We start from the raw sequence: 12,363 nt of genomic DNA on the forward strand, positions 1-12,363 counted from the left end.
TTTGGTATTTTTTTTTAGTAGAGATGGGGTTTCACCATGTTGACCAGGATGGTCTCAATCTCTAAACCTCGTGATCCTCTCGCCTTTGCCTCTCAAAGTGCTGGGATTACAGGCATGAGCCACCGCCGGCCAGCTTTTAAAAATAGAAAGTTATCTCCTACAGTTCTGTAAGCTGGGAGGAAGTCTAAGATCAAATCAAAGCACTAGCAGATTTGGTGTCTGGTGAGCGCCCATTTCCCAGTTCATAAATGGTGCCTCCTTGCCATATACTTCTGTGGTAGAAGGGAGAAAAAGAACTATCTTTGGCCTCTTTTATAAGGATACTAATCTCATTCATGAGGACTCCATCCTCATGATATAATCATCTCCCAAAGGTTCCCACCTGCTAATACCATTGCTTGGAGGATTAGGATTTAACATGTGAACTGGGTTGGCAGAAAGGGTTGGGGGTGGCAAACATTCTGACCACGGATGATTTGTGTCTTTGCCAAATGGTGATTACAGATCATTATAATGCACTAGATTTTCATATAATTAGTTTATAATCTTCTTTGTAAAGGTGCTACTTTAATGTGTACTAGAAATGTGTATAAAGTAACATCTAATGAAATTGTTTCATTATATTCTATTTGAATATATATATATATATATATATATATATATATATATATATATATATATATATCTGAGACAAGGTCTCTCTCCTTCACCCAGGTTGGAGTACAATGGCATGCTCTCGGCTCGGCTCACCGCAACCTCTGCCTCCCAGGCTCAAGCAATTCTCCTACCTCAGCTTTTTGAGAAGCTAGGACAACAGATTCCTGCCACCATGCCAGGTTAATTTTTATATTTTTGGTACAAACGGGGTTTCACTATGTTGCCCAGGCTGGTCTCAAATTCCTGGCCTCATGTGATCCACATGCCTCCACCTCCCAAACTGCTGGGATTATAGGCATGAGCCACTGTGGCTGGCCTGGATATTTTCATTGTTATGTTCTTAGGTTGAAAGAGTTCTTTTTATTCTCCTCTATTCAGTCTGATCAATGATGAAGGCAATTTCAGGAAATATGTTTTATGGTTAGTTGAAACTGGACCAAATCAGACAAGTTTCTTAAATTATGATTAGTAATACAAAGCAAATTATTCTGGTCAAGTAGAATTTTGTAGGAAAATTATCCAACCTGAAAAGTACCTAAAAACCAAACTGTAAGAACATCCTTTCTGACCAAATCCCACAGGGAGTTGCATTTTATGTGGCTTTCATGAACATTTTGCTTTGAGTTCTATGAATTGCTCAGGTATAGTATATACAACCACAGCAATCTAAATGCTTCAAAAAAATCATCCGGTTTAACCCTTTCCATTATGTAAATTTTTATGTAAATTTTTAGACAATTCGTTGATAGTCCCTGAAGACTTCATTTTGTATTGCATCAACCTGATTTCTTCAGAATTGCAGCTAGTTCTTCCGTAGTTTTTAAGGCAGTCTGATCTAACTTCCATGTAGGAATTTATAAGCTAAAAAAAAAAACACACATTCTAGATTAACTATCCTTTTATGATCAATGCAACACTTTAAACAGGTAGCTGATTAAATGCCCTAGATATACATACACTGAAAAAGCATACTCATATAGCCCTAGGACAGACACTGAATATCTTACTATCTCTGCCAAATAAGGAAAATAATGAACCTGCTCTGAAAGCCATACCCATGGGTGAGCTGCAAGGCATGCTTCATAAGGGTTAACTCTCCACTGAATGCCAGGATGTATTCAGCCTTCAACAAGATGTCTGTGCATCTAGCTCTTATGTAGGCATACTCGAGTCTTCAGAAAGGTGAAGCTGGGCTGAGAGGATGTCATGCACCACTGTTTGAGCAGGATGGAAGGCAAGATGGGTCTTTTCAAGTGTGTGCTGTAAGCCCGAAGGAAGAATAGCAACGTCCTTGGAGCCTTCCAAGGAGAGGCGAGCCTGGCTGAATAATCAGTGTGCAGAAACCAAAACCCAGCAACTTATCAGGCAAAGGGACATGAAGGCTAGAGTTGCTGTGATGATGCAAATGAAGGGCAAAATGGTACAAATTCCTGTCTCCCAGAAGGTGTAATTAGGGAGCGAAGGTAGAAAAACAGCTATCTCTAGAAATGCAGAGCAGATGCATATGCAGACTACCTCAGGCCTGGGTTAACAGTTAAAAGATATTGACGATTTTCATTTTTTGCCTTCGTTTTATGTAAAAGTTTTCCTGAGTTCCAATTGATAATACTAATAACAGATCACAAAATAGACACAGCACAATGTTAAAGCAGAAGCCATGCACACAAAGCACTTAAAACACTGGAGCCAAAGGAAACCTGGGCCAAATACGAAAAACATATCTATGATAATCAATCTAAAATTATGCACATAAAATCTCAGTTTAAGTCATGTGAACTATTTGACATTCTAGCCATAAGAAACGCCAAGTTACTTCTAAATGCTTTGCTTTGATAACACAATAATAAATTCTACTCCTATTCTACTCCAATTTAAATGGTATTTATGTTCTATGGCATTTATAAATGGGCATATACAGTGCACACATGTTGGGCAGTTGCCATGGTGTTTTTCCGTACCATTGGAAGTTATTCCAGTAGCCAAGCACAGGGTCAATGAGATAGCTTGCTTTGCAGGGACATCAGTATCTGAGACCTGCAAAGCACTTTTCTCATGTATAAACACAGAGAACATTTCAGTTGTTTTATGAGTCTGCATTAGCCAATAAAACTCTTAATTTAGCCTAGTGTTGTTGGTGAGATGGTCTTATCTCTTCTTGATTCTGCTGAAGTTGCTTTCAGTTTTCTTCATGTTAGATGATGGTTTTCCTCTTTATACACTTGGCTAATTAAAATAACAAATCTTCACAGCCGTCTTTTTGGAATTCCTTCTTATCACTCTAAACTAATTAAACTGGAGGGGAGAAAAAGAACCTGCTGCAACCTAGTAGCAAATCTTCAAGTATCAACTATATTTAGTATCCTCTATAAAATAAAAATATTTTATCTTGGACAACTCTCTTCTTCATGGCTAATACATTGTCCCCTGTAATACTCAATCTTTTTCTATTCTGTTTCCAAGTGGAGAAACTTCTGTGTCCCTGTTTCCAAGTGGGCATCAGGAAGAACAGAATACATTTTGCAGAACTCTCAGAGAATGGAATCAATCTTAAATCCAATGTCTACACTCTGAAAGCTAATCAGTATGAAAGCAATAAAATACTAAATGACCAATAGGAAAAATAAATTCCAAAAAGGCAAACTTTATCATGTGAATGTCATGGGCAATCAAGAAATTTTGTAAAAAGTAAAGCTCCCTTGTCTGATGGAGCTATCATTCCTTATTCTAGCTGTGGAGATATGGAGCTTCTTTAATGGTTAAGATTCATGTACATTTATATTTGCTTGGGACATTTTAGATGTGGCCTGAAATAACTTCTCAAGTTTCCTTCCAACCATTTGATACTGAAATATTTAGCAACTTTGAATACCACATTTTTTCACTCTCTGGAACCTCAAATTATAACTCCATGTCAAAAAATGTGAATAGGGAGATGAGGTTAATCTTGGCCTCAGATATATTATTAGTCTTTCCACTTATTTGAACTATATACAATAATTGTGCTAATCTTAATTTAACATAATATATTGTATTTTCTTATAGAATCTTGCCTTATGGATATTCTAAATTAACCAGACGGATCTGCAGTCTCCCTCAGTTTTATTTCTGAAGAGTTTAAGTTCAAGCATATCGAATGTGAACAATAAAGCCTAACTAAATAGTTAGAGATTAAGTAAATTAATTGCTGGATTTAAAATTCAGTGAACAACTAATTTCTTTACCGTCTAATTTGTTCCATGAGGCACTCAGAGAGGAATCCATAAAGGAGTTAATTTTCAAGGATTCCAGTGCCCACAGCATCTTGGAGTTAAACGATTACTATAAGGCACATTTGGTAGAAGAATGGGCAGAATGATGGATTACCATCTGAGGACATTTTAAATTGAGGGAAGTAGCAAACTGAAAAAGAAAACTAAAGCAGAAGTGGCCTAGCAGATTTCAGATGGGGTACTCTAGGATCTGCAACCTAGATCAGTCTGAGGCTGCTCAGCAAAATAGCACTAGCACCACTCAATTTGTTCTGACCTTAAAATCTACCTGTATTCCACTCAGTTACACTTTGCAAAAGTGTGGTTGAAATGACTAAAAACTCACATTTATTGGGCACTTTATATACCATTCATTATTCTAAGTGCTTTATGTGTGCTAACTCACTACCATCAAAACAACTCAATATGTCAGACACTGTTGTTAGCCTTATTTTATAGACAAGAAAACTGAAGCAGAGAGAGGTACATAACTTACCTAGAGTCACGTAACTCATGAGTGGTAGAGCCAGAATTTGACCTTAGGAAGACTGCCTCCAGAACTCACACTCCTAAATATCTTCTACAGTGCCTCTCTAGGAAGATAGTGCCATCATTTTATTTAGTACCTTAGGACAATTCCTACATTATCTATAGTTCCTATGAAGTATCAAGAAACTATTAAGTCCATGAATCCTCAAGGCATTTAGGACTGTTAGAATTAGCATGAATCCTTAAATATAGAGTCAAAATTAATTTGTTGAATACTTTATCCAAGAAGTCTAGCTTACTATAGATGTAGACTTGAAATAAATAGAAAAACTTACTCCAGTTACTAATCCACTTCAAAAGACATAACAATGCTTATCAATAAACAGCTTGAAACAAAAAATATTAAACTTTTCTTCATTGTACATGAATATGAAGTTTCAAAAATTTTATGGAAGATAGGGGAAAGGAGAAGGTATATTTAAACCAGGTCTGTTTGTAGTTTCTTCACTTACAGAATGGCTACTCCGGAAAGGATGGTTGAAAGAATAAATCTAAAATGAACTAATTTATTCCTGATGTCTTAGACTGCCTGGGCTGTTATAACAGAACATCATACACTGTGTATCTTATAAACAACAGAAACTTTTTTCTCACAGTTCTAGAGGTTGGGAAGTCCTGGATCAAAGTGCCAGCAGATTCACTGTATGGCAAGAGCCAGCTTTTGGGATCAAAGACAGTTGTCTTCTTGCCATGCCCTCACCTTTGTACTTGCTGTGTAAGTACAAAGAACTCTTTGGGTCCCATTTATAAAGGCACTAATCCCATTCCTGAGGGCTCAACACCTAAATTTCCCCACCTCCAAATAACACTGGGGATTAGATTTCAACATACAAATTCCGGGGAGACATAAACATTCAGTCTTTAACATCTGCCTTTTGGCAAGATATTCTCCAGGGGCCCATACTTTTAATGAAACCTGCTATTTATAATCAATTCATGTGATGGCTTCTGAAACCCAGACAATATAATACCTTTAGACCCAAGACCTTCAATTAAGTCTTTTTTTCTTGCTTTTTATTTTTAATTTGATTTTGATCTGTTATAAGCAACAAGTTCTCCCAGAACACACTATTACTTCATAATTACAAGTATAATACTAGCTCTATGTTACTGATTTAATACGTTTGTCAAGAAAAGCTGCAACTTTTAAAAGTGAAGATTTCTCCTGACAAAAACAATGGGGAGAGGATTCCTTATTTAATAAAGAGTGTTGGGAAAACTGGATAGCCCTGTACAGAAAACTGAAACTGGACCCATTCCTTAAACCTTATAGAAATATTAACTCAAGATGGATCAAAGACTTAAATTTAAAACCTCAAACCATAAAAATCCCTAGAAGAAAATCTAGGCAAAATCATTCAGGACAATGGCATGGGAAAATACTTCATGACTAAAACAGCAAAAACAATGGCAACAAAAGCCAAAATTAACAAATGGGATCAAATTAAAGTAAAGAGCCTCTGCACAGCAAAAGAAACTATCATCACAGTGAATAGGCAACCTACAGAATGGAAGAAAATTTTTGCAATCTATCCATCTGACAGAGGGCTGATGTCCAGAATCTACAAAGGACTTAAACAAATTTATAAGAAAAAAACAACCCCATCAAAAAATGGGCAAAGGATATAAATAGACATTCCCAAAAGAAGACATTTATGTGGCCATCAAACGTGAACAAAAGCTCATCTTCACTGGTCATTAGAGAAATGCAAATGAAAACCACATCACACCCATTAGATAGGCAATCATCAAAAAGTCAGGAAACAACAGATGCTGGAGAGGATGTGGAGAAATAGAAACCCTCTTACACTGTTGGTGGGAGTGTAAATTGGTTCAACCATTGTGGAAGACAGTGTGGCAATTCCTCAAGAATCTAGAACCAGAAATAGTATTTGACCCAGCAATACTATTTCTGGGTATATACTCAAAGGATTATAAATCATTCTACTATAAAGACACATATACATATATGTTTATTTCAGCACTATTAACAATAGCAAAGACTTGAAACCACCCCAAATTCCTATTAATGATGGACTGGATAAAGAAAACGTGGTACATATACAGCATGGAATACTATGCAGCCATAAAAAGGATGAGTTCATGTCCTTTGTAGGAACATGGATGAAGTGGAAACCATCGTTCTCAGCAAACTAACACAGGAACAGAGAAACAAACACCACATATTCTCACTCAGAAGTGGGAGTTCAACAATGAGAACACATGGACACAGGGAGGGGAACATAACACACTGGGGCCTGTTTGGCGATGGAAGGCTAGGGGAGGCATAGCATTAGGACAAATACCTAATATAGATGATGGCTGATAGATGCAGCAACCCACCATGGCACATGTATACCTGTGTAGCAAACATCCACGTTCTGCACATGTATCCCAAAACTTAAGTATATATATTTTTTAAAGTGAAGGTTTCTACTTTAGCATGAGCACTGGGCCCATTTCTTATGCTATTCTGAGTTTGGAAAAGCTAAGCTGAGCCAAGATGAGTGCGGAGGGAGGTGAAATGCAGTCCCACTGAGATTTGCTTCATATAGAAAGGAGTTTTCAATTCTACATTCAATAGCCTCAAATTTTAAGTGCTTTAGGACCAAGTAAGTGTGAGATATTGCTCTAACAACAGTCATTGCGTTCATTTAAAAACTGTGTAGGTAGAGTTACTTATCTAAAGAAATGAAAGTAATTCTTTCCTGTCTTCAGTTATGAAGTTGAGCTTGCAGTGACTCATTTAAAACGTTTAGTTGAGGATTACTGGGTCAGTGCTTGGGAGGGAAATCTAAATTCTATATAGATAATAGAGTTCTCTAGTCTGGTGAATACTTGATTTTGGGGGGGAAAAAAAGTAAGTTCATGTTTGGTTAGTATTTACTATGCAGATACACTGATCTGCAATTCTCAAGTTCCAAATTCAAGAGTAAGTGAATTTAGATTTTATCAATAATCCAATTTGATGCAGCACATATAAAAAATGTAAAGGGAAATCTGCCAGATGCTAGCCCAACTTGGAAGTGCATATATTATAAGTCAATCACCTAGAAGAACATAGTTTCCATTCTGCAGTGTATATGTGTACAACATATAGTTCCTGACTAAAGGTTTATTATCAAGAAAACCAGCTACCAAACAGTACATCAGCTAGCCTCAGACCCGTAACAAATTTCCAGTCATTTTTAAGTTCAGTATAACTGAGTTAGATGTACCATTGATTTTATATACATGCTCTTTAAAACAGTATTTATTGTTTATATCAACCTAAGCAACAAAAATTAAAATGAATGCTATGAGAAATGAGATGATAGAGCCATTTCTATTAGATTAACACCATTTTTTTATAAAGATGAGTCCTGTATACCAGAAGTTAGAAGGGGAAAGAAGGTGGAGCACATTGCCAAGGATTCTAGTGCAAATATATATTGCTAGGAGATGGTGAACTGCTGGATGTAACTGGCACAACTAGGGGATTGGAAATGAACTGTCTGTATGAAACAGTAGCCTTGCTCAACTTGAAGGCAAAGGGATAAAGCCAGAAACAGAGCTAATGGTATTATGACTGTAGTCATAATACTACTTTTAAGAATTACTTCAGATCAAGTTGTGCATAGAGTTCCATGTGAAGTTCTCAAGTAAACACTCTGATCTCTTCATCTATTTTTATAAGGGATGATTCTATTGAGTTTAAGATATTTCTAAAATGTGGATATTATTTGTAAACTATGGAGAGCAGATTAGTGGGTCTCAATTAAGTGGGATGATTTCATAAAAAATGTGAGTGGGCATTCTTAATGATCCTCACCTGACTGAATGTACTTTTGAATGAATTAATAAATTAAAACTTGCGAGGTATTTTAGGAAGTTTTGAGATAGAATATGAAAATGAAGTATAATTATCATTAGACACTCCTATTACAGTAACACAAAGTAGGTTACAAGTTGTTTTATATTTAGTAGTAAAGGAAATACTATTGAATTACAAAGTTTATTTACTTTCTTGAAGGTAGCTATTTTTGATTTCACAATTTCAGTGCCTGCATTTCTCTATCTTTAAATTAAATCATGACCAATTTCCCTCTGGCTTTAGGTGCTTCCATGGCTCAAATGCCATATTAAATTTTGTTTTATATTCTTTTTCTTTAATTTGTTATGTCACCTTTTGGTGGGGTGACCTAACCAAGGTAAGAGATAAGAGTATATGTTAACATCTGTAGCTCAAATCTTTAACTGATACCTGACCTTTAATTATATATATAGTTAAAAAATTAATAGTGTGCTCATTTAATTTTGATTTGTTTACATATCCTGCACCTTCCTGGCATTGTCACTATCTATTTCTATGACCTTGTGGGAGATATTTAACATCAACAAGTCTAAATTTCCCTATCTATAAAATAGGATTAATGAGATTACAGTGTGAAGTCTCTTCAGTGGTATATTTTACCAAGAAGTCTTTTAGAATATTTTGATTCCACAGCATTAACTTATAAAATTTAAATATGGAGAGTATAAATTTAGATAAGGAGAGTTTTTCCTAGTTAATACTTTCTTTCTAAATCATAAAATAATTGTATGAAAGGTTTGTAGGTGTCAGCAGCTATGTAGGTTGGAGACTGTGTTAAGTTTTTCACGTTAAAACAGAATAGGTCCAAGCATGAGAAGGCAGTACAGTTCTGATACATGTGCAGAATGTGCAGTTTGTTTGTAGGCATATGCGTGCCATGGTGGTTTGCTGCACTCATCAACTCGTTATCTACATTAGATATTTCTCCTAATGTTATCCCTTCCCAGCACCCCACCCTCTGGTAGGCCCCAGTGTGTGATGTTCCCCTCCCTGTGTCCATGTGTTCTCATTGTTCAACTCGCACTTATGAGTGAGAATATGCGGTGTTTATTTTTCTGCTCCTGTGTTAGTTTGCTGAGAATGATGGTTTCCAGCTTCATCCATGTTTCTACAAAGGACATGAACTTATCCTTTTTATGGCTGCATAGTATTCCATGGTGTATATGTGCCACTTTTTCTTTATCCAGTTTATCACTGATGGGCATTTGCATCAATTCCAAGTCTTTGCTATTGTGAATAATAGTGCTGCAATAAACATATATGTGTATGTGTCTTTATAGTAGAATGATTTATAATCCTTTGGGTATATGCCTAGAAATGGGATTGCTGGGTCAAATGCTATATCTGGGTCTGGATCTTTGAGGAATCACCACATTGTCTTCCACAATGGTTGAACTAATTTGCACTCCCACCAACAGTGTAAAAGGGTTTCTATTTCTCCACATCCTCTCCAGCATCTGTTGTTTCCTGACTTTTTGGTGATTGCCTATCTAATGGGTGTGACGTGGTATCTCATTGTGGTTTTCATTTGCATTTCTCTAATGACCAGTGATGATGAGCTTTATTTTTCATGTTTGTTGGCCACATAAATGTCTTCTGAGAAGTGTCTGCTCATATCCTTTGCCCTCTTTTTGATGAGGTTGTTTTGCATTCTTGTAAATTTGTTTAAGTTCTTTGTAGATTCTGGATATCAGCCCTTTGTGAGATGGATAGATTGCAAAAATTTTCTCCCATTTTATAGGTTTTCTGTTCACTCTGATGATAGTTTCTTTTGCTGTGCAGAGGCTTTTTAGTTTAATTTGATTCCCATTTGTCAATTTTGGCTTTTATTGCCATTGTTTTTGCTGTTTTAGTCATGAAGTATTTTCCCATGCCTATGTCCTGAATAGTTGCCTAGATTTTTTCTAGTTGCCTAGATTTTTTTCTAAGCTTTTTATGGTTTTAGGTCTTCCATTTAACTCTTTAATCCATCTTGAGTTAATTTTTGTATAAAGCTTATGAAAGGGGTCCAGTTTCAGTTTTTAGGATATGGCTAGTCAGTTTTCCCAACACCATTTATTAAATAGGGAATTCTTTCTCTATTGTTTTTGTCAGGTTTGTCAAAGATCAGATGGTTGTAGATGTGTGGCATTATTTCTGAGGCCTCTGTTCTGTTGCATTGGTCTATATAACTGTTTTCATAGCAGTACCATGCTGTTTTGGTTACTGCAGCCCTTAAAGTTTGAAGTCAGGTAGCATGATGCCTTCAGCTTAGTTCTTTTTGCTTAGGGTTGTCTTGGGTATACAGGCTCTTTTTTGGCTCAGTATGAAATTTAAAGTAGTTTTATTCTAATTCTGTGAAGAAAGTCAATGGTAGCTTGATGGGGATTGCATTGAATTTATAACTTACTACGGGCAGTATGACCATTTCCGTGGTATTGATTCTTCCTATACATGAGCAGGGAATGTTTTTTCATGTGTTTGTGTCCTCTCTTATTTCCTTGAGGAGTGATTTGCAGTGCTCCTTGAAGAGTTCCTTCACCACCCTTTTAAGTTGTATTTCTAGCTTTTTTTTTTCTCTTTGTAGCAATTGTGAATGGGAGTTCACTCATGATTTGGCTCTCTGTTTGTCTATTATTCGTTTATAGGATTGCTTATTATTTTTGCACATTGATTTTGTATCCTGAGACTGTGCTGAAGTTGCTCATCAACTTAAGAAAATTTGGGGCTGAGACGATGGGGTTTTCTAAAATACAATGATGTCATCTGCAGAGACAATTTAATTTCTCTCTTCCTATTTGTATTTTGAGATAGCTTCCATCAATACCTAGTTTATTGAGTTTTAGCATGAAGGGTGTTGAATTTTATCGAAGGCCAGTTCTGTGTCTTGTGAAATAATCATGTGGTTTTTGTCATTGGTTCTGTTTATGTGATGGATTACATTTACTAATTTGTGTATATTGAAGCATCCAAGGGATGAAGCTGACTTGATTGTGGTGGATAAGCTTTTTGATGTGCTGCTAGATTCAGTTTGCCAGTATTTTATTGAGGATTTTCACATCGTTGTTTATCAGGGATATTGTCTGAGATTTTCTTTTTTTGTTGTGACCCTGCCAGGTTTTGGTATCAGGATGGCGCTGGCCTCATAAAATGAGTTAGGGAGAATTCCCTCTTTTTCTGTTGTTTGGAATAGTTTCAGAAGGAATGGTACCAGCTCCTCTTTGTACCTCTGGTAGATTTTGGCTGTGAATTCATCTGGTCCTGGGATTTTTTTTTGGTTGGTAGGCTATTAATTACTACCTCAGTTTCAGAACTTGTTATTGGTCTATTCAGGGATAGACTTCTTCCTGGCTTAGTCTTGGGAGGGTGTATGTGTCCAGAAATGTATCCATTTCTTCTAAATATTCAGTTTATTTACATAGAAGTATTTATTGTATTCTCTGATGGTAGTTTGTATTTCACTGGGAATAGAGATGATATCCCCTTTATCATTTTTATTGTGTCTATTTGGTTCTTCTCTTTTTCTTCATTATTATTCTCTCTAATGGTTTATCTATTTTGTAAACTTTTCAAAAAGCCAGCTCCTGGATTCATTGATCTTTTGAAGGGTTTTTCATATCTCTGTCTTCTTCAGTTCTGCTCTGATCTTAATTATTTCTTTTCTCCTGCTAGCTTTTAATTTGTTTGAAAAAAAAAAAGAAAGGAAAAGAAAAAGAAAAAGCAGGAATTGCAATCCTAGCCTCTGACAGAACAGACTTTAAACCAACAAAGTTCAAAAAAGACAAAGAATGGCATTAGGTGATGGTAAAGTGATCAATGCAACAAGTAGAGCTAACTATGCTAAATATATATGCACCCAGTACAGCAACACCCACATTCATAAAGCAAATTCTTAGAGACCTACAAAGAGACTTAGATCCCACACAATAATAGTGGAAGACTTTATTACCCCTCCCCCCTCTCCCAATCAATATTAGACAGATCAACGAGACAGAAAATTACCAAGGATATTCAGGACTTGAACTCAGCTCTGGACCAAGTGGATCTAATAGACATCTATAGAACTCTCCACCCCAA

This window comes from Saimiri boliviensis, chromosome 4 (assembly GCF_048565385.1).
Source record: "Saimiri boliviensis isolate mSaiBol1 chromosome 4, mSaiBol1.pri, whole genome shotgun sequence".
Taxonomy (NCBI): domain Eukaryota; kingdom Metazoa; phylum Chordata; class Mammalia; order Primates; family Cebidae; genus Saimiri; species Saimiri boliviensis.